Source organism: Lithobates pipiens, unplaced genomic scaffold (assembly GCF_037356315.1).
Source record: "Lithobates pipiens isolate NorthernLeopardFrog02 unplaced genomic scaffold, aLitPip1_a1.2 Scaffold_23, whole genome shotgun sequence".
In the NCBI taxonomy this organism is placed as follows: Eukaryota; Metazoa; Chordata; class Amphibia; order Anura; family Ranidae; genus Lithobates; species Lithobates pipiens.
The window spans coordinates 186,295,872-186,323,781 of NW_027507785.1; the positions used below are offsets into that span (position 1 = coordinate 186,295,872).

Sequence of the window (27,910 nt, forward strand, 5' to 3'; positions counted from 1 at the left end):
TGTTTATGCAACCAGCGCCCAAGGGAAGTTAGTGTACATGAAGCCTGAGAGGATATGTACAAGGAGTTCCTATGGGAGGGTAAAGGAACAAAAAACTGTCCCCTCCTTCTAGCACAAGCCCTCACCCCTCCCAAAGTACCCTCTAGCACATATCCTCTACCCCCCCTAAAATCAGTCCTGGAAGCATGAAAGGTTGCTGCCTGCCAAGAGCCCCCCCCCCCCCCAGACACCTTCCGGTTTCCCATTCTCCCCTACTCTGATGAACCTGTTACAGACCTCAAATCAGTGCAGATGCTGTAAAGCGGTGTGCTGCCTACCCGACTCCTCCTCCTGGCCTGTGTACATGAATTGTCAGAGCCAAGGAGGAGGGTGCTTTACAATGTAGTCTGCTCCTTGGTGAGTGCTTGTGCAGGCAGCCGGCAGGGAGAGTAATGATGGCTTTCACGGAGAGATGTAGTTGTGGCGGTCATGTGGGACCCTGGGCACACCATAGGAAATGTGTCCCAGGTGCTTGCGCTAGCGCTAACATATCAGGTAGATTAGTGGAGACTTGTTCCAGCACTGGGCTCCGGGATTAAGCCCAGACTCATCGGACACCAGGATTTAAATCAAACGCCAGGACAGTCCCGGCGAGTCCTGGGCAGTTGGGAGGTATGTGTCTATATCAGCAAATTTGCTTACCCTTTTAAGTGTAATAACATTTTTGCAGTCAAAGTTGAGGAAAGCTCACTTTATATTTGTATTTGTTATGTGTTACATAGTAGGTGAGGTTAAAAAAAGATAAAGAGTCCATCAAGTCCAACCTCCTGTGTGTGATTATATGTCAGTGTTCCTGTATATATATATATATATATATATATATATATATATATATATATATATATATATATATATATATATATATATATATATATATATATATATATATATATATATATATATATATATACAGTGCCTTGCAAAAGTATTTGGCCCCCTTGAACTTTTCAACCTTTTGCCACATTTCAGGCTTCAAACATAAAGATATAAAATTTAAATTTTTTGTGAAGAATCACCAACAAGTGGGATACAATTGTGAAGTGGAACGAAATCTATTGGATAATTTACATTTTTTTAGCAAATAAAAAACTGAAAAGTGGTGCGTGCGAAAGTATTCGGCCCCTTTACTTTCAGTGCAGCAAACTCACTCCAGAAGTTCAGTGAGGATCTCTGAATGATCCAATGTTGTCCTAAATGACTGATGGTGATAAATAGAATCCACCTGTGTGTAATCAAGTCTCTGTATAAATGCACCTGCTCTGTGATAGTCTCAGGGTTCTGTTGAAAGCACAGAGAGCATAATGAAGACCAAGGAACACACCAGGCAGGTCTGTAATACTGTTGTGGAGAAGTTTAAAGCCGGATTTGGATACAAAAAGATTTCCCAAGCTTTAAACATCCCAAGGAGCACTGTGCAAGCGATCATTTTGAAATGGAAGGAGTATCAGACCAGTGCAAATCTACCAAGACCTGGCCGTCCCTCTAAACTTTCAGCTCAGACAAGGAGAAGATTGATCAGAGATGCAGCCAAGAGGCCCATGATCACTCTGGATGAACTGCAGAGAACTACAGCTGAGGTGGGAGAGTCTGTCCATAGGACAACAATCAGTCGTACACTGCACAAATCTGGCCTTTATGGAAGAGTGGCAAGAAGAAAGCCATTTCTCAAAGATATCCATAAAAAGTCTCATCTAAAGTTTGCCACAAGCCACCTGGGAGACACACCAAACTTGTGGAAGAAGGTGCTCTGGTCAGATGAAACCAAAATCGAACTTTTTGCCCACAATGCAAAATGATATGTTTGGCGTAAAAGCAACACAGCTCATCACCCTCAACACGCCATCCCCACTGTCAAACATGGTGGTGGCAGCATCATGGTTTGGGCCTGCTTTTCTTCAGCAGGGACAGGGAAGATGGTTAAAATTGAGGGGAAGATGGATGCAGCCAAATACAGGACCATTCTGGATGAAAACCTGTTGGAGTCTGCAAAAGACATGAAACTGAGACGGAGATTTATCTTCCAACAAGACAATGATCCCAAACATACAGCAAAATCTACAAAGGAATGGTTCACAAATAAATGTATCCAGATGTTAGAATGGCCAAGTCAAAGTCCAGACCTGAATCCAATCGAGAATCTGTGGAAAGAGCTGAAAACTGCTGTTCACAAACACTCTCCATCCAACCTCACTGAGCTCGAGCTGTTTTGCAAGGAAGAATGGGCAAGAATTTCAGTCTCTCGATGTGCAAAACTGATAGAGACATACCCCAAGCGACTTGCAGCTGTAATCGCAGCAAAAGGTGGCTCTACAAAGTATTAACGCAAGGGGGCCGAATAATTTTGCACGCCCCACTTTTCATTTTTTTATTAGTTAAAAAATTTTCAAAAATCCAATAGATTTTGTTCCACTTCACAATTGTGTCCCACTTGTTGGTGATTCTTCACAAAAAATAAAAATGTTATATCTTTATGTTTGAAGCCTGAAATGTGGAAAAAGGTTGAAAAGTTCAAGGGGGCCGAATACTTTCGCAAGGCACTGTATATATATATTTCTTACCTTTTAGGCCGCGTACACACGGGCGGACTGTTCGCCCAACTTTGTCCGCTGAACAGTGTTTGGGCGGACAGTCCGCTCGTGTGTGGGCTTTCAGCGGACAGTTTCAGCGGACAGTTGGACGGACAAGGTTTTTCGGAATTTCCGAAAAACTGTCCGCTGAAACCTTGTTTCAGCGAACAGCCCGCTCGTGTGTAGGCTTGTTCGTCAAACAAAGTTGCGCGCATGCTCAGAAAGGATTTTCACGCCGAAAGCTATAATGCAGTGTATAGGACGTCGTATTTTTCGTCCCGTCGTACGTGCTGTTCACGTCATCGCGCACGGTTTCAGCAAACTGTTCGTTCGTCGTGTGTGGGCATGTCCGTCCATGCTAATTTTGAGCGGACTGTTTGCTGAAACTGTTGGACGGACAAAGTTGGGCAAACAGTCCGCGCGTGTGTACGCGGCCTTAGAAGTTTGGTGTCATGGCTGATTCTAGGAATTTCTGCAAAAAGCAGTGGTAGAGGAGCATTGGATGCAGATTTTCACAGGTTATCAAAATCTGGACAAATTACTTGAGCCCAAGTTACCTATATTTGGCAGCTCATCACAAAGATGGGAATCCCGCAAGAGAGGACAAGTTCCTAAATTGAGAAGTCTAAATGTATTAGGTCAAAGAAAGTGCCAAATGAAAAACCCTTGGAGCCCAAAGTCTTTATTGTTCAGCTCTTCAACAAGCAAAGAAAATATAAGCCAATGCATTTTGGTGAATTGTGTAAAAAAAGCGAGGTGTGCTACCATTTAACGTGGTTGTAAACCCTTACAAACCACTTTGACTTACAGGTAAGCCTAGATTAAAAGGGGTTGTACTGCGCTGATTTTTTCTGTATTTATATTAAGCCTAGATTAAAGCTTACCTGTAGGTCCAAGAAATATCTCCTAAACCTACACGGTTTAGGAGATATTTAGTAAAAGACAGTGAGAGCTGTCTATGGCGCATGCTCCATAGACAGCGGCACGCAGGTGCACTATCGCTGTTAGCAGCATGCCGCTGCTAGCGGTGATATGCCGTTAGTGGCGGTTCCAGTACGCATGCGCAGGAGTGTATATTATGCAATGTATCACTGATTATACACTGTTAGCACAGTGTTTATATGAATTATTGATTCTTAAAGAGGAAGTAAACCCTGATGGGTTTACTTCCTCTTTGTCTCCCTGCAAAGGTAAAGCATAATGGACTACTATGCATGTCACCACCTGTAGTCCGGAGCTGTGAGTGGCGATACCCAGAAGAAGATGGATGCTCCGGACTACAGGGGACAGCGGTGACATCATGCTTTACCTTTGCAGGGAGACAAAGAGGAAGTAAACCCATCAGGGTTTACTTCCTCTTTAAGAATCAATAATTCATATAAACACTGTGCTAACAGTGTATAATCAGTGATACATTGCATAATATACAGTAAATAGTAGAATAAATATGCAAAGTGCAAATCAAAAGAATAGATAAATGAATTTGAATAAGTGTGAATGTGAATAAGTCCCAAAAGTGAAAAATACTAATTTCAATTGGATCATTCAGGTGCCTCAGCAGTGTTCACACTGCAAACAAATTGTGTTTCAATAAACCTTCCACTGGTGTCCACACACTTATTACTGGATAAACAGATCTCCAAAAAGAGATCGGTATGCGCCTGGCTGCCTTGCAGCTATAATAAATCCTTCTGTCACAATCACACAGTAATTCTTGGATGACACAATCAGCAGAGATACAAAAAACAAGGCATGAATCCCATAGTCTAGCAGTAAAAACAATTGCTAAGTTTATTCCAAAATTGCACTTACAGTGACAGGAGACAAATCAGAGCATGTGTCATAAGCAGGCACAGCAGAATCCCACATCAGCATGCATGATGACATCACCTATCGGGCACTGCCCAACGCATTTTTCCAAAAGAGGCATCATCAGTTTTATGTTTGGCTCTCTCTTTGATCTATTACGCAAAAAAATTCTAGACAGTCTCAAAGTGTCATTGTCCCCACATAGACTGAGTGATTGCTATTTAACACAAGGCATTAATATATTAAATGCAGGAGTGAGGTTTCTAAATTTTTAACCCTTTTTTAGGACAGACAGTGTTCAAATCTAGTTTACAGCTGATAATGAAGACCTGTGAACATAGTACACAGAATAGTTATATTAATCATTACTCCAAATTTTATGTATACTATGTTAAAAAGAACATGAGCAAATATAAAGGTATCCCAATTTGGCTGTGAAAATTCGCTTTAATCCTGATATGTTTTATATATATATATATATATATATATATATATATATATATATATATATATTTTTTTTTTTTTTTTTTTCAGGCCTCAACTCTGCCAATCACCTTACTACAGTTATGCCAGCTTAAAAATACATTTGTTGGAGAAATTACTTTTTAGTATTTATATGTTTTGCCAAAAAGCTAAGCTGAGTTTTTTGTTTGTTCTGGATCTTACCTAACCCACATCACCCTGATTAGCTCCATTCTTATCTAGCTCTTGCAGCTGCAGTACACCACAGTGTTTACTTCCTGCAGGCTGATCTCTTCCTCCTAATGTGCATTGCACAGAAGAACCCCATAGGGGACATCTACCAAGTGCAATCATTGCGGCAGACCGCATGTACTGTGGTCATTACAGGTCTGATAGGAAAATATAGGCACTGCTCTCAATTGCTCATCCTTCCTACAGTCCTACCAGCTAAAAAATAAATACATAACAATGTTGCTGATGAAGAATGTGACTTTAGTATTCATGTGTTTTACATACTGTAAAAACTAAACTTGGTTTTAATGTGTATTTCGGGACTATATAAAAAAGCTAAATTCTGCACAAAATAAGAAATCTCCGATGCCAGTCCACATATATAAAATGATAGTTTATTACTGTCCATGAGTAAATCATTTATTATTGTAAAATTTATTCGAAAGCATTCGGTGTGACTTTCACATTTTTGCATACTTTCTGTTCAATAATTTAACGATGAGCCCTCCTCGAGAGGTTGTGTGCATGTCAAATGCAATCAGCAGCCTAGATAAAGGAATGGAGTAGCTTACTGGATAAGGAATTGCATTAATTTCAACATGTAATCTTAAATATAGTAACTACATTTAACTGAAAGTCTATATAATTGTAACAGTGTGAAAAATTTATTTTGCCAGTCTCTGTTGCTGACATGGAAGCATGCTTGGGCTAAATAAGGGCATGCTGTAAAATCAAGGGATTGGTTCTGTAATGCTGTAACTTGTGAATCAAATGTTATGTATCAGACTTTACTGTAGTGTAGCCTTACACATCAGCTATGTTCCCTTTCAGCATTATTTTTCTTGTCTTATCATCTCTTACTAATCAGCCTCTTTCTGTCTTTAGTATTATTTTTCTCTTATTACAGGCAGTCCCTGGGTTACAATCAAGATAGGGTCTGTAGGTTTGTTCTTAAAGTCAGAGGCAGCTCTCTAATTAGGCATATTAGGTGGTTGCCTTAGGCCTCACACTCCCAGGGGCCTCGCGGCCGCCTAATTTGCCTGACGTGTGTGGGAGTTGGAGGGAATATGCTCCAGTCGGTGTCCCCAGGGCCGTCTCTTTGCTCGCCACTACTTTTACCCCTGCCAGGAGCGGACTGTTTACTTCTGCACTGCGAGAAATCCCAGGGTCAGTGGGTGGCTCCATGTACTCCCCTCCCCCCTTCTGCCAGGCTCTGCAGATCTCCTGCCATGTGCAGAGCCCGGATAATGCCAGCAACAACCAAGCAGCTCTCACTCTGTTCCACTCTCTAGGATGGATGTCTGTAATGGAGGACCTGCCACTGCCAGACCAGGCGTCTGGCAATCATTGGGGAGACTGTGCGCTGCCAGAGCTTCCAGGTACAGAATGATGACAGTCCTGCCCAATACTGACACATCCTGTGACGTCAACCCTGACCATGGGGGCTCTGATAATCATTGCTGCCAGCCGCCCCACACAGAGCCCTGATGATGCCATATGATGGCACCTACTGACCCCCTGCCATCACTATTGTCCTCCTAATCATCTTCCTGTGCCTGACATCCCACCACCCCACCCCTTAGCATCTTAATTCCCCTGCACAAATCTTCCAGCTCCCCATCACCCCATCCCTGTCATCTTCATCCCCCTGCGCCCATCTTTCAGCCTCACACCACCCCACCCTGTTTCATCTTCATCCCTCTTCACCCATCTGCCAGCCTCCCACCACCCCACCCCCTGCCATCTTCATACCCCCTGCACCCATCTGCCAGCTTCCCACCACCCCACCCCCTGTCATCTTCATACCTATGCACCCAGAATTGTAAGAGTAATTGGTTATAATTCTAGAAACTGTGAATTCAGAGTTCATAGGATTTAAGGCTCTTAATATATGCAATTTATACAGTTTTTTTTTTATCGCTTGAATTATTTTTGCCATTTTGGGCATGAGTGGGGCCTTATGTCTGAGATTTGCCTAAGGCCTCACAAAGTCTAGAGCCACCTCTTCCTAAGAATTGTTTGAGGGCTTTGTATCAAGTTTATCCACATGTTCGTGTAGAAATTGATGTGAGTTAGCCTTTTATGCTTTTGTAAATCTATTTGTAGTTTTTTTTTTGCATATCCTATGTGTGTAGAGTACATAAAAATAGAGGTTGTATAGCATATGCATTTTTGGGGCATTAAAGAGATACAATGGCAAATAGATTGCCCCTTTTACCCCAAACTTTGTCTGTGGTCATATAAAACTGTATATCAGTATTAGGCCTCATTCATGCAGGGCGATTACATCCATGCCCCATGCAGGCCTGTGTTTTAGCAACACAAGGAGGCACAAGTGTTGCCATCTATTGGGACGTAGCAGCTGCATGGGCACAGCTGCCCTCAATGTGACAACTGCATGGGTACAAATGCACCCAAGTTTAGGGTGACTTTGGGGACATGCACCCCCAACCCAGATGGGTGTCATATTGGGACACAGCATTTGTGCCCATGCAGCTACTGTGTCTCAAAAGACATGAATGGGACTAGGCGAATGTGGATGCATGCAACACCTGTGCATCCCCATGCAGGTAAACATGGCCCTGTACATTTTACACTGGTTTTAGGTCCGCTCCCATTAACTTCTATTAAACCATGTATGAAAGTGCATCAAAGTCCTGCATGCTCCAAGTCTATTAGAACTCAAAATTGTGCATAAAATGTGTTGTACCCAAACCTCAGCTCATTGATGTGATATGACTCTTATACCCTGTACACATGGTCAGACATTCCGGGGACAAAATCCGTCTGATTTTTTCTGACGGATTTTGGCCCAAACTTGTCTTGTATACACACGGTCGCACAAAGTTGCTGGAAAATCCGATTGTTCAGAACGAGGTGACGTACAACGTGTACAATGGGACTCTAAAGAGGTCAGTAGCCAATCGCTTTCGTCTCGTGATTTATTCTGAGCATGCATGGCACTTTATGCGTCGGAATTGTATACACACGATCGGAATTTAAACGATCGGATTTTGTTGTCGGAAAAGTTTAGATCCAGATCTCAAACTTTGTGTGATGGAAATTCCGACTGAAAAAGTCTGATGGAGCCTACACATGATTGGAATTTCCAACAACACAGTCCGATTGCACATTTTCTGTTGGTAAAGTCCGACCGTGTTTACAGGGTACAGTATAACAGTAACACAAACATAATTACATGTTTACATTATTTGAAGGAACACAATGATCTAAAAGAAAAAATGTACATCTAAAAATAAATAGACTCTAATTACATGATAATACATTAGATCAAGACATTGTACTTACATTGCTACATGAACATTCAAAGGTCAAGATGTTAAGATAAGAAAACCAAAACCTTCAGATATATAATCACTGATTGCACGTGTGTACTTCCTTTTATCAAGGACTGTTAGAAGCAGCAAAAAGTTTACACAATTCTTCCGTTTTCTGTTTCTTATTAAGAGGGTGACATACTTGTACTTCCTAATGACCATGGAAGAGGGAACACACTGAAAAGAGAAAGATAAAACCTGCCAAGTGTTTCAGACTGCTGGCATCCACCCATGACTATTAATCAACTTTAGTTTTGATTGGTGATAGCCTTTAATTTATAGGGACACTAAAGGTTTCTTTTTTTTCTTTTAAAATAACAAACATGTTATACATGTCTCCTCTGTGCAATTGGTTTTGCACAGAGTGGCCTTCCTCCTCTGGGGTCCCTCCTCAGTGCTCCATTGAGTGGACCGCTCAGAGAAACGCTCTCCTTCGGGGGAACCCATGTGGTCATGCTACCGTGGCCTGCTGCTGTGTCACTGACACAGACAGCAGGAATCGGCACCGCCCCCAGCACCCACATCATTGAATTTGATTGACAGAAGCAGGAGCCAATGGCTGCTCTGCTATCAATCTATCCAATCAACAGCCGAGACACTGGCCAGAGAGGGCATGAGCGTCTCCGGCATGGGAATGAACGGGCTCAGCTGAGTAAAACGGGGGGGGGGGGGGGGTTGGGGGGCTGGTGCACTACAATAGGTTTTTTGCATTGGGGTGAAAAACCGGGAGGGTTAGCTATCTTCTGCTGATGATATCAATTCAGTGTGGGAGCTTTATTGAAAGTGGTGCACACAGAATCTGGTGCAGCTGTGTATAGCAACCAATCAGCTTTAAACTACTGCTTGTTCAATTAAGCTTTGCGGTACCACCCACCCCACGTCAGCAAACCAAGCACGCCTTCCTGTTGAGGTCATGTCCGGCCCATCACAATCTTGCATTCTATGTTGGTTATGGCAGCAATCAGCCGCTTCCTGCCTCTACCAGCAGCACAGCTTGAGGCTGCCACGACATCAGGATGGCTTAGAGAGACTACTTTTTGTGCCTGTATTACATGTTCACTTTGTGAGGTTCTATTTCCTTTTATTCATATTAAACCAACCATCTTAATGCTGCATTTAGTCTGGCGCCCTTCTTTTCTTGTTTTAACCTACAGAGTCACCTGCTTCGCTCCAAGGGTGCTGCCTCCAAGTGCTAATAGAAAATATATTATGGTCTTTTTCCACGGACTGTTATATCTTATTATGATGTTTTAATTATTATATATTTACTATATATTAGAGTTTCACTGCTAGGCACTGCCTGACCCTCTTTCATGCATGATCATATATTGATTTCATTCATTGCTTTTTTTAAAGTTGTTATAAATATTTCCACACATCCCTCTAGCGCCACTGTACACTTTGTTCTTGTAGAATCTAATGTAACCAAAGGTGGGTGGGCTTACATTAGTCATATTATGGGAACATTTTCATTCATAATTCTGAATCAGAATTTGGCTCAGTCACTCAGTTATGGAAGGCAAAGCCAAAATATTTAGATTTGCCATCAATCAAAGCAAGAGCTGAGTGTAACTCTTCCAATGAGGACACCTGTTTCAGTGACAGTTGTCCAAAAAGGGAACTATCTGGACTTTGTGGAATTTTTATCCACTCGTTGCTGAATCTCTAGGATAGGAAGTGTTCTGCCTCTCCAAACTAAGTACTGCAAGTGTTATCTCTATAACTGATCCAGTCGTGGCAAGATAGCTGTAAATTAGAGTCTTAGTAGAATTAGTAGACAGTGACTCGATTCAAATGACATCCTGCACATAATATTCCTGCAGATCTTAATCCAAAAACTTGTGCAGATCATAACAGATGAACACCAGATCAATACATAGTGACATTATGAGGTTGATTTACTAAAGGCAAATATGTTGTGCTCTAGAAGTTCACTTCAAGTGCAGTTGATCTAGTTCTAAGGGGAAGCTCTCCTGATTTGTATCATCCAATCACGTGCAAACAATAATGCAGTTTTTTTATTTTCCTTGAATATTCCCCTCAGATCTAGAGCAACTGCACTTGCCGTGCACAGACTACTTACTTTTAGTAAATCAACCCCAGTGTGTCTAGCTCCAGAAGAATGGAGACTAAACATGAAGAAGAAGAAAGTTGGGACTAACTACATAGAGCATCTCCTAGCTTCCTATCTATGAAGTGTGGAAAGGACACAATTATTTAAAGGTAAACACACAACAATGCATGTACAACATGATAGGAAGTGAAAGTAAATATCCTCACCTTGACACAAACAGCAAAAAATATATATATATAAAAAATAAACCCACAGAAATGTTATTTCTTACCCACAGTACAACAATCAGGTATTTTCAATGTACAGTACAATTAAAAGTGTACAATGGTTAGGATTATGTAGTTCAAAGTACAACGTAAAGAGTACAATGGTCAGGACAAAACTTAGAAAGCACAGGGCTCAGGATTATGTGAGGCAAAGCACAGCTAATAGAGTACATCTCTCAGAACTATATAAAGTATAGCACAGTTAACAGATTGCAGCAGTGAGACTGATGGTATGCACAGAGTGCAATAGTCTAGAGTAGGGATGAGCCGAACATCTCCCTCCTCCCCCCATTAGGTTAGCACAAGAACATGTGAACAGGCAAAAAATTTGTTCGAACATGCGAACACCGTTAAAGTCTATGGGACATGAACATGAATAATCAAAAGTGATAATTTTAAAGGCTTATATGCATGGTATTGTCATAAAAAGTTTTTGGGGACCTGGGTCCTGCCCCAGGGGACATGTATCAATGCAAAAAAAGTTTTAAAAACTGCAGTTTTTTCAGGAGCAGTGATTTTAATAATGCTTAAAGTGAAGCAACAAAAGTGTAATATTCCTTTAAATTTCATACCTGGGGGGTGTCTATAGTATGGCTGTAAAGGGGCACATATTACCCGTGTTTAGAACAGTCAGACAAGGAAAAAAAAGTCATTTAAAACTACTTGTGGCTACAATGAATTGTCAATCCGCAATACACATAAAAGTTCATTGATAAAAACGGCATGGGGATTTCCCCACCCGGGAACCCAAACAAAAATTTAAAAAAAATGCGTGGGGGTTCCCCTAAATTGCATACCAGATCCTTCAGGTCTGGTATGGATATTAAGGGGAACCCCGCGCCAAAATAAAAAAATGGCACGGGGGTCCCCCTCAAAATCCATACCAGACCCATCAGGTCTGGTATGGATTTTAAGGGTAACCCCACACCAATTTTTTTTTTTAATGGCGTGGGGTCCCCCCAGAAAATCCATACCAGACCCTTATCTGAGCATGCAACGTGGCAGGCTGCAGGAAAAGAGGGGGGGGCGAGAGAGTAACCCCCTCATGAACCGTACCAGGCCACATGCCCTCAACATTGGGAGGGTGCTTTGAGGTAGCCCCTCAAAGTACCTTGTCCCCATGTTGATGGGGAGAAGGACCTCATCCCCCTATGGCTTTCCCCGTGATGTCAGAGGGGGTGGGGTTACAGGTGACCCCCTCCCCCTCTGACAACATGGGAAAAGACATAGGGAAGCCAGAGGAGAGCGGAGTACGGTTCAGGAGGGGGGGCGCTCTCTCGTCCCTCCCTCTTTTCCTGTGGCCTGCCAGGTTGCGTGCTTGGATAAGGGACTATTATGGATTTTTGGGGGGACCCCACGCTATTTTTATTTTTTTTTATTTGGTGTGGGGTTCCCTTTAAAATCCACACCAGACCTGAAGGGTCTGGTATGGATTTTGAGGTGGACTGCCACGCCATTTTTTATTTAAATTTTGGTTCGGAGTTCCCCTGTGGAGAAATCCCTATGCCGTTTTTATCAATGAACTTTTATGTGTTTTGCGGACCGACAAATCATTGTAGCCGCGAGTAGTTTTAAATTACTTTTTTTTCCTTTAGGAATGTCATTTTGCTGTCAGACTGTTCTAAACACGGGAAACATGCGCCCCTTTACAGGCATACTATAGACACCCCCGGTACGAAATTTAAAGGAATATTACACTTTTATTGTTTCACTTTAAGCCTTATTAAAATCACTGCTCCCGAAAAAAAAGCCATTTTAAAACTTTTTTTGCATTGATACATGTCCCCTGGGGCAGGACCCAGGTCCCCAAATACTTTTTATGACAATACCATGCATATAAGCCTTTAAAATTAGCACTTTCGATTTCTCCCATAGACTTTTAAAGGGTGTTCTGCGGCTTTCGAATTTGCCGCAAACACCCAAAATTGTTCGCCGTTCAGCGAACTGGCGAACAGCCAATGTTCGAGTTGAACATGAATTAGACTCGAACATAAAGCTCATCGAAGCTCATCCCTGGTCTAGAGTAAATCATGGGTATGCCTGTGTAGAGTGTTTACTGTGGGACCCCTTTAAACATTGATGTTTAGTGGAGAGTGAAACCTTAAGAACTCATGAGTACAGGGCTTAAAAAAACTTCACTTTTACAAGCGTTTGATTTTTTTTTTTCTGCAAGTAAACACACTTCTATGTTAGCCTATGTGTCCATACGCACATAGGTGTTTACAGGCGTATTAGAATAGTAGAAGAGACGCATTTACAGGCAGAAAAGAAAAACATCACCAGTGTGCTCAGGAGCATACTTTTTATCCAGAACAAAATTTAAATGTGTAATCACACCTAAATGCCAAATGTTTAGTTAAGCATTTATTCTTTCTAATGGCCAGAAAAAAAAAAAAGAATAATATAGCTAATAAAATCCATTAATGCTCAAACACTTCAAACACTGCCTGAATGTGTCTAAATGTGTATAAATTCATGTACAAAATTCAGGTTTAGGCATTATGTTTTCTCCTACCAGGAGAAAAGGCATTCAGGAGGGCTGAGCAAACGCTCAGTATGCATGAAGCCTAAATATGAATTGCAGGCATGGCACGTCTTTACATAGTTAGGTTGGTCCTACTTAAACCAATAAAACTAGGTATATACAATACCTGGCTGGTAGTTGGAAACCACTGAATTAGACACCGCTACTCCAATGATCTCCGTTTGCTTCTGGGGCCCATGCCGAGTGGGTGGCCTGATGCATTGTGAATACAGGAGGTTGGCTGCTAGGCATGAGCGCCAGTCAGAATGCTTTGTCTTTTTTGAATGAAAGCAAAGCGTTCTCTGATTGGATGAGGGGGAAAGCATGATGTCACTGCCCCGCCCCTCCACCTCGTCAAATCAGATAATGCTTTCCATGTACATGCATCTCCAAACGATGGCACGTGGGCAAAATCAGGTCTATTGCAAGATTTTATCGGGCCCATTGCTATAAGATATATTCTGATTGGGGCGTTCATGGGGAATCTCATGTAAAAGGGGACTCTGATGTAAGGAGGACTTTGATGGGAAATCTTATGATATGGGGGACTCTGATGGGGAATTTCATGTTAAAAGGGACTCTGATGTAAAAAGGTCTTTGATGGGGACTCTATTGCAAGTGGGTACTCTGATTTAAGGTGGCTCTGATAGGACTTTGATGGGGACCCTGATGTGAGGGGGGACTCTCATGAGCTTAGTTTTTTGGGGGGATTTATTTTTTTTTTTTTGCTTTGCTTTACTTTTTTTTCTAAATCATATCATGCTATTTATAAAAAAAATCCAAAAAAAGTTAAATGTATTAATTAATTTACATTTTATTTGTTCGTTTTTTTTTTTTTAACATTAAAAGTTTTATTGATATCAAAGGATGAGTACAAGAGAAGAGATTACAATTATGAAAGAAAGCAAAAAAAGGGGAAATTACATGGTACGGTAGGCAGTGTCGTTAACAAAGAATTTCCTGGTAATACTATATTTAGGTTCTAACATATAGCAAAAAAAAAGTACTAGGAAGTCATCTTTGCTCTTTTGTATATTATATATAGCAGAATACAATAATGCTGATCAAAACTGCTGTGTAGAGCAACAACAGCTTAACAAGTGTAACAGCACCGTAGTTGAAGTACAAGTAGTCATCTATATTTGTAGAAAGGGAAAGTAAGAAAATAGTAGGGAAAGAACGATAAAAGAGGTGGAGAGTTTTGTGTGAATAAATACATAAGTACAAAACCTGAGTTACAGTACATCCAGAAATCAAGACAATCAGTAGTTAAAAGTTAGACTAAATTGTCATTATTTTGATCAGTAATAGTGGTAGTATATTCCTGAGAATATTTGAAGGAGAACCATGGGTGCCATGTTTTATGGAGCCTAATCACAGGATTGTGCTAGGGTCTCTCACATATGTGCAGCCAATCTTGTATCAAAGGATCCCGGGGCAGGGGCGGATCCAGGGGGGGGGCAACGGGTCAATTGCCCCCCCGAGAATGGTTCCGCGGGTCCAATCGCGGCCGGTTCTGCGGGTACCAGCGGGCCGGTTCCGCGGGTCCAATCGTGGCCCGTTCCGCGGGTACCCACGCGGCCTGTTCCGCGGGTCCAATCGCGGCCGGTTCCGCGGGTACCCGCGCTGAGTGGACGGTGAGGGGGGGGGGGGGGGGGAGCTGGGCGGCTTAGGAGGGCTGCTGGCCAATCAGGAAGCCAGCAGGCAGGGGAGCAGGGAGATGACATCATCTCTCACTGCCCTGCATCCCTCCAGTTCCGCCCTCACTGTGTAGGAAGCTGTGTGCAGCAGAGAGATTGCATCATCTCTCTGCTGCCTATCTTCACTCTGGGACCCAAGAAAAGACCACCTTAGCAGAAAAGTGACACAGTAGGTGACAATCCGCAATGTGTGGCAGGCTACATGGCAATCTGCAATGTGTGGCAGGTGACGTGGCAAGTGACAATCCGCAATGTGTGGCAGGTGACAATCCGCAATGTGTGGCAGACTACGTGGCAAGTGGCAATCCACAATGTGTGGCAGGCTACGTGGCAAGTGGCAATCCGCAATGTGTGGCAGACTATGTGGCAAGTGGCAATCCGCAATGTGTGGCAGGCAACGTGGCAAGTGACAATCCGCAATGTGTGGCAGGTGACGTGACAAGTGACAATCCGCAATGTGTGGCAGGCTACGTGGCAAGTGGCAATCCGCAATGTGTGGCAGGCAACGTGGCAAGTGACAATCCACAATGTGTGGCAGGTGACGTGGCAAGTGGCAATCCGCAATGTGTGGCAAACTACGTGGCAAGTGGCAATCCGCAATGTGTGGCAGGCAACGTGGCAAGTGACAATCCGCAATGTGTGGCAGGTGACGTGGCAATCCGCAATGTGTGGCAGGCAACGTGGCAAGTGACAATCCCCAATGTGTGGCAGGTGACGTGGCAAGTGGCAATCCGCAATGTGTGTCAGGCAATGTGGCAAGTGACAATCCGCAATGTGTGGCAGGTGACGTGGCAAGTGGCAATCTGCAATGTGTGGCAGGCTACGTGGCAATCCGCATCTGGTGGCAGGCGACGTGGCAAGTGACAATCCGCAATGTGTGGCAGGCTACATTGCAAGTGGCAGTCCACAATGTGTGGCAGGCTACGTGGCAAGTGACAATCCGCAATGTGTGGCAGGTGACGTGGCAAGTAACAATCCGCATTTGGTGACAAGTGACGTGGCAAGTGACAATCCACATTTGGTGGCAGGCGACATGGCAAGTGACATCCTCAGGGCTCCCACTGATTCTGCATTATGGTGAGTTGAACCATTTAATTTTATATTACAATGTATTAATAGAAATAATACGCTTCAATCATCCTGACACCATAACAACCATGGTGCCGTAATGATTGAAGCGCAAATACCAGCCATTTCCCATATAAATTGCCCCCAAAAAAACATATTTTATAGCAGTGCCCCTCCCGAGATTAGACTCTGGATCCGCCCCTGTCCCGGGGTGAGTTCCAGTGGATCGGAATGGTTAGGGATTTAGCATCATTTAATAGATGCTTTGACAGCAAGTGCTTATACTGAAGTTTGTCACATAAAATAAACAACATGCCACATTGAGCATGAGTTTGGTCTCAGTGATTAATGTAGTTATTTCCCTTATTTTGTTCCAGAAAGGTGCTAGCAGTGCCGGGACAAGGTCACCCAGTGCCCAGGACGAACATACCAAATTGTGCCCCCCCCCCCCCCCCATTTACAGTGTAAGGTGATGCAGAGCTCAGAAGTGGGACAAAAACATTTTTTTATTAAGGATTGTGGAAATGGGGGTCAGAAGACTGGTATAAAACCCAAGATGTTATATATTGCAGCTTAACAATCATTAGATGTGGTGGCTGCATTAGTTTTATTTTAGGCTTTTCCCCTCTGTTTTCATCTGGTGATCTAGCCAGTGGCACACGTCCTGTATTAGAGTACCCCCAATCTGGATAAAGAAGCACAGAAGAACAGAAGACACAGCCGATGGCAGCATAGTCAGTCTGGGAAGGAGGGTAGTGTTAGATGTACTAGCAGATTTAGCAACACTAACAAGTTGAAACCAAACTCACTAGCCTATGGAAAACACATTCTCCACACTTCAGCACACTGGACTCCTCTACTTTCTACTCTGCTGTCTAAAGTCAACATGGGAAAGAGAATGAGGAGGACACACTCTGACACACAGGGGGGATCTGACACACTTGTGGGGCTCTGACACACTTGTGGGGCTCTGACACACATGGGGGCTCTGACACACAGGGGGGATCTGACACATGGGGGGATCTGACACATGGGGGAGGGATCTGACACACAGGGGGGGATCTGACACACAGGGGGGGGCTATGACACACAGGGGATCTGATACACAGGGGGGGCACTGGCACACAGGGGATCTGACACACAGGGGGGCTCTGACACACAGGGGGGCTTTGACACACAGGTGAGGGGGGCCTCTGTCACACAGGGGGGGATCTGACATACAGAGGGGGCTCTGACACACAGGGGGATCTGACACACAGGGGGGATCTGACACACAGGGGGGCTCTGACACACAGGGGGGCTCTGACACACAGGGGGGCTTTGATACACAGGGGGGGCTTTGACACATGGGGGGCTCTGACACACAGGGGGGCTCTGACACACAGGGGGGCTTTGACACACGGGGGGCTCTGACACACAGGGGGTCGCTGACACACAGGGGGGGCACTGACACACAGGGGGGTCTCTGACACACAAAGGGTGCTCTGACACACAGAGGGGGTCTCTGATACACAGGGGGATCTGACACACAGGGGAGGGCTCAATAGACTGACAGGAGGCTGGGCTAATATGGACAGGTATTTTTTTTTTCATTGCACCCAGCTTATATTAGGCAAATAATATAATAAGTACACTGCTTTTATTGAGACATATCCTGTGTTCAGGATGGGAGACAGCTGGGGGGGGGGGGGGGTAGTTAAGCATTGGATCCCCTCCCCATACACAAGTACTAGATGGATCAGCAGAGAACATTAACAACTGAAAAGTCCCAGAATATTCCCAACATAAGATATAAGAATTGTTCTTCTCTTTTAGTAAACCTGCTCAGCAAAGTACAAGGTGGGTTTACAGCACAGCCAGGTACAGTTTGGAAGGCAATACAGTGGGGACTCACATGGAAGAAAACTGACACCCATCCTGTGAGATCTTCATGTTGGGAGAGCTGTGTGATGTATGCAGGGGGCAGGACTGCACTGTTGTGTTATCATCTTGCTCCGCCCACCTGTACAGGAGCTCTCAGTGTCACAGTCCGATCCAGCCAGCCAGACTGATGAAAAATTAAGCCCAGGAGAGTGAATTATTTTCCCTCTGTGCCAGGATGGGGTTGCCGCTGTAGAGAGGAGGCAAGCAATATGTATGGCACATCCTCACCCCACGTTTTGGGCAGGCTGTAGCATTGAGTGGAGCCATAACCTAAATATTCTCTGCCCAGATTCCTCTGCATACTGCTGCCGGCTACCTAACGCCCCCTCCCACACCCACCCAGGGCAACTGTCCCTCCCGTCCACCCCTTGTACCGGCCCTGGGTGCTAATAATGGACAATGCCACCAAATTTCTCATTCTGACACCTCCAGCATGTGTCAGGAGTTTGAGGATTCCATTTATGCAGTTTTGCTGCTGTCATATACCAATGGGTCTAGCAACTTGTACACAGTTTCCTTTGTTTTAGTACTAACAGAGCATATGTGTTAGAATGCACACGTCCCTCCATTGTTTATCTGTTATACTCATCTGTAAGGCTTCAGACCATTTCCTCCTGAGTCCATCCACAATAGGTGGTTTGGCATCCTGCAACCATGAGTAGGTGTCTGAGGTCGCCCTCGGAAATTGATCACCAGTGAGACAAATCGATTCAAATTCCGTCAAGGATCTATTGAGGTCGCCCACCTGGAATTTACCATAGAAATAGCTACACAACTGTAGATAAGACCAAAAGGGTAGTTGGGGGAGATAATTTTCTTGTTTTAAAACAGATAAATCTTTGATTTTACCCTGATGAAAGCAGTCCCGGCTAGTAGTAGTTTGTTAAGGTGTGCTGGTTTGAGAGTTTCGTTGTCCATACCAGGTGTGAAGTCAGGATTGATTTTTAGAGGTGTAAGGGGGCTGAGTGAAGAGGTAACATGTGTATGCCTGGCTAGCCTATGGACCCATCTCTAGGGTGGTTCCTGTTAATGAATGGTATTTTAGGCTATAGGGGTAGCTATGCTAAAATAATAGATCATCAGCATAGGCAGCTGTCTTGAACTCTCTGTCAAGCACTTTGAAACCGCTTATTGAGATGTCAGCAATGATTGTTCCCATAAAGGGTTCCAAGAAGAGGGTGAACAGCAGGGGAGATAACAGGCAGCTATGTTTCATTCAATTTGTTATATAGACCTCAGAAAGAGCACAGTTAATTTTTAATCTCGCCAACGGATTTTGGTAGAGAGCCCAGATCCAAGCCAGCATATGAAAACCCAATCCTACAGTCTACAAACAGCCATCATGAAATCCCAGATTACATGATCAAAGGTCATCTCCGCATCCACATCTCCGTAAGAAGGCCCTTAATATTTAGTGCACGTGCTGACTGAACTAAAAGAAGGGATTTGGTCATGTTCTCTTTAGCCTCTCTACTGGACATAAAACCCACTTGCTCTGAGCAGATAAGCTCCTGCATGAAGGGTGTCAGTCTGTTGGCAAGTATCTTTGCAAATAACTTAACATCTAAGTTTAGTAGAGATTTAGGATGGTAGCTTGTACATTCTGATGGATCTTTATCGGGTTTTGGGATGACCATTATGAAGGCTGAAAGAATGTCTGGGGTAACCTCCCTAGGTTGGGACAAAGAGTTTAAGGCTTTTGCAAGTGGGTTTGTTATGATGTTTACAAATGTTTTGTAATAGATAGAGGTAAATCCATCAGGGCCTGGACCTTTACCTGATTTCAAGTTTTCAATGGCATGTCTAATTTCTGAAGTTTCAATCTGGCCTTCCAAAATCTAGGTCACCTGGAACAGGGAGACCACTTTGGTCCAGATAGCCTTGGATAATCTGAGTAGATAGTTACCAACAATATTCCGTATAGTATTGAATAGTATTCCTATAAAATTAAGCCACACTTTAACAATACACACAGCCTTAAGGGCAACAGTAAGAAGGTGTTACTAAATCGACCTAACGATATGTTGAAAGAGTTGCTCATAAATGAGCAAAGGGGCAAAAACTACAAGCTCACAATGGGTAGTTTACAGCCATCTTCACCAACCCACACCCACAGGGTGTAGATCCGGCAAGCGACAGGGGAGCAACCCAGCCTGTCTCCTGAATATGTCGCGAGGTAGGCCAGCAGTAAGGCTTTTTTTTAGTTTAAGTGCCTGCAGCGGTTAAATAACGATATTTTCTGTACCATAGGGTAGGGACATCTGCTATAAATAGGTGGAGTCCTAGGCTACAGTGAGGGATCCCATAGTCACTTTCAATAGGGCCCCAGTGTAGGGGTGGTATGGAAGTCAGTCACCAATTCAATGCTGCGGTATAAAAACTGAAGAATAGTGCAAACATGGAACAAAGAGTAGAATGAGAGCAAACGTGAAAGTCTAATTCCACCCATTACCCATCCTCCTGATGTCACGCTGCTGCAGATCTTGAGTTGGGAGTACCAGCTTTAGAGGCTCTGCTGTGATTATGTTTCATTCTCTTGTAGATCCTCTTTTCTGGTGAGGAGAATGGAGACTGGGGTGGACTTCTGGACAAAGAAAGCAGTGTAAATTTGGGGTACCAATGTGGGAGATCCACTAGGCCCAAATTCACATCACAGAAATCTGTCAGGTCTTCTGGGGTGCGCAGAATATATTGATGGCCATTAGCAGCGACAGTAAGGGCAAATGAAAATCACCTGGCATATTTCAGATCCCTTTCTCTCAATTTTTCTAATAAAGGTTGCAGCGCTCTACGATTTTTAATGTGATTTGGGAGAGATCTTGAAACAACATGATAGTTTCTCTGTTAAAAATGATATGGTCATTTCTCCTGGCTTTGCACATTATATCTTCCTTGAGGGCAAAGTTCTGTAATCAGCATATTATATCTCTGGGGGGGGGGGGGGGGGCAGAGTCTGATCCCCGTGGCCTTAGAGCCCTGTTGGCCCAAACAAAGTCTATCTCCATATCCTCCTGTCTCTCTAACAGGCTATTGAAAACTCTTTGTAAAGCTGGAACTATTTGATTATTCTCTACAGTTTCTGGTATTCCCCTCACTTTAATGTTGTTCCTCCTGCCTCTGCTGTAGAGAACCTTCTGGTGCCTATTCATGTCAATGAAGTGCTGGTATTGTGAGACAGTGACCTTCTCCAGTCTGTGGATAGCCTTGTCTATCTGCTTCCCTGCATTCTCAGCAGAGGCCAGCTTCTCAGTGAGTACCGTGAGGTTTGTTTTTAAGTCCATGATGGCAGCTGAAAAGGTGGGCTTAATGTCTGCTTTAAAGCTGGACATGTCAGCATAGGTCAGGAGCTGAAGTTCTCCTCTTGGTGAGCTGCAGCCATCTTGGAGCTGGCTACTCTGTTGCGAGGTTGGGATTTAAATTTTTTTTTCGATGTTCCAGACTGAAGAGGCCGCCTGTCCGTGCTGGGAATGAGAGTGAGAGCTGTTATATAGCTGTTTGCCTGGCATTTGTGGGTGGAAAATCGGGTGTCAGGCGAAAAGGCTGTGTAAGCGCCAGAGCTCCGTCAATGTGCTGCCATCCAAGCCTCGCGCCAAGCCACATCCCCTTTATTTGTTAATTTATACAACTGTTTGTTTTTGACCCACACATATTTGTAAAATATGTAATGTGACCCTTGTACTGAAAAGTTCAGAGACCCCTGGTACATATAAACTTGCAGAAAGCCCAAGACTGAGGCACAATTAAAAAAATGCCAGATCAGACAAATCTCACATGGAACTTAAGACAAGACTGAACATGGATTGCAGATGATTAATAAGATACAAAGGGGTTAAATCAGCAAGGACAGAAAACAAAGCACAAACACAGAGGAAACAAACACTTCAAAGGGGAAGTAACCACAGAGCATTAGCAGAGAAGTGAGAATCAAAAATATTGCAGGAACAGGCCAAACATCTACAATGTGCTGATTTTCCTGAATTTCAAATTGGTTTACTAATCACTTCTGTGCACCACATACTTTATGTTAATATATTGAAAAGCTAAATGGATACCAAACTTTGAATGCCCTCTCTGCATGTATGAATGTGCTGGTTTTAAAGTCCTCGTTCACACCTGTACAATTTTATGTGCGTTTTGCAGCTCATGAAAATACATTGATTCCAATGAGGTCATTCACATCTTTGCACTGCTTTGCATTGTGTTGTAAGAAATAAGGCATTGCATACCATATTGTGAACATCCTTTTTTTGTTGGGACTTTAAGGGAAACCAATACAACCAAAATCACCATTAAAACATAACATCCTTTGTTTTTTCATGTTAAAAACAATCTCATTAAGACATAATTATTTAGTATTCCTGTGTCTTTTCAATGTTCAAAAATAATTAAACCACAAATAAATATGGGATTCAATGAACTGTAGACAACATATATAACATGTAGCATATACAGTATACAGTCACATAATACAAAGTGGTATTCCCAGGTATTCGTTTGTCAAACCCTATAGCCACATGGCTTTGGATTAATGATGGTTTGTGAGCAGGAGATATCCAAAGTGCCAACAGGTCATTTGTATCTTCTTCAGGAATATATAGTACCACTCTGCAACATAAATAACCTTTTTTTTTTTTAAATTGTGATTTTTGCTGAAAGGTAAACATTTCCACATAGACAAAAACATGTGTAGAAACATTCAAGTTTTGTATACATTATATAACATATCTGAGAAAGAATTCGTTCAAAACAGTCACATCGCTACCAATACAGCAACAATCTAGACTTTAGCTATATATTACGATGGGTATATACGTAAATGAAGAGGATCAGGTAAAAAGAAAACAGGAAATCAAATCAATAATAATAAATAAAGGGGCATCAGGTAGAAAAATATGTACCCTCAGGGACATGATATTTCAGCAGATGATATGGAACTGATACCAGGATTAAAGTGGTTGTAAACCCTTACAAACCACTTTGACCTAGAGGTAAGCCTAGATTAAGGCTTACCTGTAGGTACAAGAAATATCTCCTAAACCTACACAGTTTAGGAGATATTTGCCGAAAGACAGGCACCGCTGTCTACGGCGCATGCGTCGTAGAAAGCGGCACGCAGACGCACTAAGCGCGCCGCTGTCAACAGCGATATGGCACGAGTGGCGGCTCCCGTGCGCATGCGCGGGAGTGACGTCATCGCGGCTTCGCCGAATGGCAGCGGCGGAGCAGCGAGACCCACCGAGAAGATGGATGCTCCGGACTACAGGGGACAGCGGTGACTTCGCTGGCTCCTGTGTCAGGTAAGTGACACATAATGGGCTACTATGCGATGCATAGTAGTCCATTATGCTTTACCTTTGCAGGGAATCAAAGAGGAAGTAAACTCATCAGGGTTTACTTCCTCTTTAAGGTCCGAATGATACCATAGATCCCAGGTTTTGGAAAATTGCCGGAGGGTATCATGTATTATTGCAGTTAGCCCCTGTACACACGGTCGAACAGTCCAGCAACCAAATCCGTCGGATAAATTCCGACGGATTTAGTCCGGAAGTGGTGTTGTATACACATGGTCGGACAAAGTTGTCGGAAAATCCGATCGTACGTAACGTGATGACTTTATTTCCTTACAACGGGACTACGTTCAGGCTAGTAGCCAATAGCTTTGGTCTCGGAATTTAATCTGAGCATGAGTGGCACTTTGTCTGATCGGAATTCTCTACCATGTTGTCGGAAAATTTTATAGCCCAGCTCTAAAACTTTGTCGGTCGGATATTCCGACGGAAACAGTCCGATGGAGCCCACACACGGTTGAATTATCCGCCAACATGGTCCGATCGGACATTTTCCATCGGAATGTCCGACCGTGTGTACAAGGGGGTAAGACGTTCCATTCTACATATCTGCTCCAACGTAGGACCTGTGAAAGGGAAGGCTGGAAAGGGGGAGAGCCACCATAAGGGTATAGCTCTTTTTGCAGCAAGTAAAATGAAGGTAGCCCATTTTTGGGCATATTTGGAGAGTCCGGGGATCGGTAGGCCTAACAGAATGTGGACAGGATCCAGTGGGAGGGAAATACTGAACAAATCCTGTATAAAGGTCTGAATGGTTATCCAGAATGGGCGTATCAGGGGGCAAGCTCAAAAAATGTGCAAATGCGAGCCAATGTCTCCCCGGCATCTCCAACATACCCGAGGAGTCTTGGAATAGTATTTATGCACAATTTCAGGGGTTTTATACCAGAATAATAATATTTTATAAGCCTTCTCTTTTTGTTCTACACATTGTGATGATTTGGAAATAGCTTCCCAAATCTTCTGCCATTGAGGGAGGGATTCACCAACTGAAACCATTTTTGCATATAAGAATGGGATATGTCAGTAATAGGGGTTGCATTATGTAAGAACCCATAAATGTCAGTAATGAGATGAGTCTGATACGGTCCTTGAGCACATAAGAGTTTGAATAGGGTAGGTTTATCAAGGCTAAAAGTAGATAATTTAGAGGCAAATTAATGTCTAAATTGAAGATAGGAGTATAATAATTGTTTAGGGATATGGTATTTCTTTTGCAATTCTTCAAAGGGTAAAAGCATACGGGTAAGGGGGTGTACAATGTTTCGAAGCTGGAATATGCCTGACTGTGTCCATGGAAGCATTCTATTGTATGATAGGCTGTCAGGGATATCAGGCTTGAACAGCATATTTAGCAGCGGGGGACATGGGGATGCAAGAGAGAACTGACGTGAGCATTTCTTCCACATGTCAAGGGAGAATAACATTGGGCCTAGACATATGCTTCTAAGTTGGCATGAGGAAGAGCTTAAGTCTACCCAGACCATGGCACACACATGTACCGGTCTAGTGATGCTCATTTCAATCTCTGCCCAGATGTTGGGTGCCATCCTGGAGGACCAAGTGATAGTTGTTTTAAGATGTGTATCAAAATAATATTTAATAAGATCTGGGGTTCCCAACCCACCCCGTGATTTGGGGGCAAACATTACTGAGCTTGCGACCCTATGTGCTTTGTAGTGCCAGATGAAATTAAGAAATGTTCTCTTCATGGCTTTTAGTTGTGACATGGGGATAGAAATCAGGAGTGTGTCAAATAGCTAAAGGAGTCTTGGCATAATAGGCATCTTTAGGACATTGATGCGTCCCAAGAGAGAAATGGGATATGCATCCCATTGTCGCAAGAGTCGATCAATGTCCCAAAAGAGTGAGGGGTAGTTAGCTTGATATAAGGTTGAGTATGAGGAGGTTATGTTTACACCCAGATATTTGAGAGAGTCCGGACACCAATGAAAAGAGTCATTTTGTTTGAGAATGGTGAGATCTGAAGGCTGGATATGTAGAGGTAGAGCTTCTGTTTTACTTGTATTGATTTTATATCCAGATATAGAGCTGAAGTCCTTCAAAAAAGCTGTAAGATTAGGAAGAGAGATATGAGGCCTAGTCAGAGTTAGGACATCATCTGCCAACAAGGACAGCTTATATTCTTTTTGGCGTAGTAGAACTCCTCGAATATCAGAGTGCATACGGATAGCTGCAGCTAGGGGTTCTAGACAAAGAATAAAAAGGAGGGGGAATAAGGGGCATCCCTGTCTGGTCCCATTACTTAACGAGAAAGGTGACAATAGATAAGAGGCTAACTGAACTTGGGAAGAAGGACAGGAATAAAGGGCACTTAGGGCTGCTGTGAAAGGACCTTCCAATCCGTAGTTGGAAAGGGTAGCAAACATATATGTCCAAATGTGACTCAGAGTCATCTGTGGTTTAGGAGTAGCTGGGAGAGGCGGAGGATCCTCGTCAGGGAGGGGTTGTATACCCAAGTTGCATAGAAAGGTGTCACTCTCCTGCAGATCACGTAAGGAGTATTGTATGCCATCCCGGGATGCAGAAAGGCGAAAGGGAAACCCCATCGGTACATTACTTTGTGGGATTGAAGATGCAGGGTTAGAGGGCGAAGATTTCTCCTTCTAGTTAGAGTAATAGGTGAGAGGTTGCTGAAGATTTGGATATTGGATCCCTTGAAATCAATTCTGGATTGATTGCGGGTTGCTAAAGTCAGAGCTTCCTTACTATCGTAGTAATGGAACCAGACAATCACATCTCTGGGGTTGGCTCCTGATGGAGGAAAGTGACCTGTGAGCCCTGTCCAAACGACAGTCTATGTCAAGGATATTGGGGGCAAACACATTGAAAAGGCTTAAAAGGTAGGAACGGAGATCTCTATCTTCTACAGCTTCAGGAATACCTCTGAATCTCAAGTTTTGCCTGTGTTCTCTGTTTTCCAGGTCTTCCTGCTGGGCTTGAAGCTGAGTGATTGTGTTTTTTATTGTAGCATTGTCTTCCACCAGCACTGACACATACTGCACCATCTCATCGAATTTATATTTATATATATTTATATATATATATATATATATATATATATATATATATATATATATGTATACTAATATATCTTAGACTTTCCTAAGGGATGTCTGCTGGATGAGTTAGTTCCGCTTTGTTAAGGCCAAGAAACCGTTCTGTTTAAGGCAGGGACAGGATCTTGGACAGGCAGCTACTTCTGGGGAACTTGACTGTGGAAAGGTAAGTGGTCACTGGAGAAGTGTCTGCAGCCAATCATGCAGTTCAGGCCTGTGAGGATCCAAGCAGCCCTAGCCACACTGCTGCTGGGTGTAGCAAGATGGCTGCTACACGTGGATGTGAAGACAAGGCCTCGGCTGTCACCAGGGCTGTGACTGGTATGAAAGTCCCTCTAATCCCCAATCCAGGTCTCCCCTCCAGTGAGCAGGGCATTTTAGAAGTTCGGTGGGGCTTGAATCTGGAACGGGGGGATGAGGAGGCAACTAATGGGCCCGAGGTGTAGCAAGATGGCTGCCGCTCACTTGTGTCCCTGAAGCTCTGTCAGAGGTGCACCTGGTTAGGGCTGTCTCGTCCTGTGGAGTGCTGCACCCGAGTGCGGAGGATGTGGATGCCTCATGGATGGAGCCGGCCGTGGGCCGGATAACGGAGCGAACATCCATCCGTGACACCTAATACAGGTACCGGTCTGTTCAGGAGATGTCCAGGATCAAGGATGAGTGGCTAGGAGGCCTCTTATGAAAGCGTGGACTCCGGATGGCAGTGGATTTTAGCAAGCTCAGCGAGTTCCACAATGGCACGTCTTTTCCCTTTCGCCTCCATAAATAACCTTTTTAAGAATTCAGAATTGTTACATCATTATTTTCTGCAATTCCCAATCAAAAACCTTTGTAATTACAGTAAAAAAAAAAAAAAAAAAACTTACATAGTATGCTATCTTAGTAGGCCAAGATATCCACCAAGAATGCCAAAAGCTAATGCCATGTACACACGGCCGGACTTTTCGACAGCAAAGGTCCGACGGAATGAATCCGTTGGACAATTCCATCGTGTGTGGGCTTCATCGGATCTTTGCTGTTGAAAAATCAGACGGATTTTAGATTTAGAACATGTTTCAAATCTTTCCGACGGACTCGAGTTGAAAAATCCATTCGTCTGTATGCTAGTCCGATGGACAAAAACCGACGCTAGGGCAGCTATTGGCTATTGGTAGGGATGAGCTTCGTGTTGGAGTCGAACATATGTTCGACTCGAACATCGGCTGTTCACCTGTTCGGCGAATTCCGAACGTTATGGGTTGTTCGCGCCAAATTCGTGTGGCGTTCACAGCCCACAATGCACTGCGATGGCGCAGTACATTGCTGGCTCATGATTGGCCAAGCATGCACTGTGACCCCGCATGCTTGGCCAATCACAGCGCCGGCAGCGAGGAGAGCCATGATTGGTCAATCATAGCTCAGGCTGTGTAGTACACGCCCCACACTATATAAAGCCGCCAGCACGACGGCCTTGTGTAGTGTGTTGGCGTCTGAAGCAGTTA

The 27,910-nt window shown here is 43.6% G+C and overlaps 1 protein-coding gene across 2 annotated transcripts in view; it reads left to right on the forward strand.

Annotated features, from left to right (window-relative positions):
• The window catches only part of LOC143928070 (beta-1,3-galactosyltransferase 2-like), a 104,770-nt gene that overhangs the window by 42,738 nt on the left and 34,122 nt on the right, over positions 1-27,910 (forward strand). The window contains exon 2 of one of the 2 annotated variants that reach the window (XM_077452681.1): positions 10,491-10,669. The exons of the other annotated variant lie outside the window; for it this stretch is intronic. The gene's annotated coding sequence lies outside the window, so the exon portion shown is untranslated. The remainder of the gene's footprint in view (positions 1-10,490; positions 10,670-27,910) is intronic. 2 annotated transcript variants of the gene reach the window in all.